This window comes from Elephantulus edwardii, unplaced genomic scaffold (assembly GCF_000299155.1).
Source record: "Elephantulus edwardii isolate Elephantulus edwardi_28Jun2011 unplaced genomic scaffold, EleEdw1.0 scaffold00075, whole genome shotgun sequence".
NCBI classification, from domain to species: domain Eukaryota; kingdom Metazoa; phylum Chordata; class Mammalia; order Macroscelidea; family Macroscelididae; genus Elephantulus; species Elephantulus edwardii.
The window spans coordinates 7,226,236-7,227,888 of record NW_006399825.1 but is presented as its reverse complement, the minus strand read 5'-3'; positions in this window follow the sequence as shown (position 1 = coordinate 7,227,888).

Genomic DNA, 1,653 nt, shown 5'->3' with positions numbered 1-1,653 from the left:
CTCTGTCCTGTACCAATTGCACTGCCTCTGACACACCCATCCAATTACCCCAGTGACTGAATCAATCCACCTCATAGAGGGTCTTCCCCTCCTGCGCTGTCCCTCCAGCCTCCCAAGCATGATGTCCTTCTCCAAGGACCGGTCTCTCCTCACAACATGTCCAAAGTCTGTTAGATGGAGCCTCAGAATCCTTGCCTCCAAGGAGCCACCTGGTTTAACCCTTTCCAGGACAAATCTGTTTGTTTTCCTAGCAGTCCATGGTATTCTCAATATTCTTCTCCAGCACCACAGCTCAAAGGCATCAATTCTCCTTCTATCCTCCTTGGTCATTGTCCAACTCTCTGATGCATAACAAGTGATTGCAAAGACCATGACCTGTATCAGACGCACCTTAGTCTTCAGAGAGACACCATTGCTCTTCAATACTTTGGAGAGGTCCCTAACAGCAGACTTTCCCATGGCAATGTGCCTTTTAATTTCTTGGCTGCTGGTGCCAAGACTGTTGACTGTGGAGCCAAGCAAACTAAAGCTGTGTACAATCTCAATCTCTTCACCATCCATCCTGATGCTGCCAATTGGTCCAGTGGTGAGAATCTTTGTCTTCTTGACATCGAGCCTCAATCCATATTGTAGGCTGCAGTCCTTGACCCTCTGCAGCAGGTGTTTCAGGTCCTCTTCAGTTTCAGCAAGCAGAGTTGTGTCATCTGCATAACGCAGATTGTTGATAAATCGTCCACCAATCTTGACCCCACATTTCTCCTCATAGAGCCCAGCCTCCCGGATAATCTGTTCTGCATATAGGTTGAAAAGGTATGGAGATATGATACATCCCTGGCGTACACCCTTCCCAGTTTTGAACCATGCAGTGTTCCCTTGCTCTGTTCTAACAACTGCCTCCTGGTCCAAGTATAGGTTTTGCATTAGCATGATCAATTGTTCTGGGATTCCCATTCTTCTCAGAGTCAGCCATAGTTTGTTATGATCCACACAGTCAAATGCCTCTGCATAGTTGATGAAGCACAGACATTACTCTGGTATTCCCTGCTTTCAGCTAAGATCCATCTAACATCAGCTACAATATCCCTAGTACCACGACCCCTTCTAAACCCAGCCTGGACTTCTGGTAGTTCTCTGTTGATGTAGGTAGTTCTTATTCCAATACGTTCTTCTCTGCCATCACTCACGTGCCTAAAACACTAATCACATTGCTCCCAGGATGGGCAGCCTTTCCACACATGTAAGAACTAAGAGATCCCTCCGCCTTTTCACCCTAACATTCTCTCCACTCAGTTTTGCCTCAGTTATATAATTCTGACTCTAACATAATAGTTGTTGTCATGTGCCTGAGATGGAACCAATTCATAGCTGACTGTCCAGCGGGTTTTGAGAGGCAGTTAATTGTATGGAAGGAGATTGCCCATCTTTCCCTGGTGGATTTAAACCAAAGACTTCTGGATTGCCAGCATAACTCTTTACCACTAGGCCAACATAATGTTTATTCCTTTCATACTATAAGATTTGTGAATAGATGTCTCAATGTTGCAGACCGAGGGTAAAGTACTTTTATAATTATTAATAATGAGACAGACTACCAGGAATGATATAGAACAGAGAGTGTGAAAAACAGGGGGCCAACAGTTCCCATGACTGAAG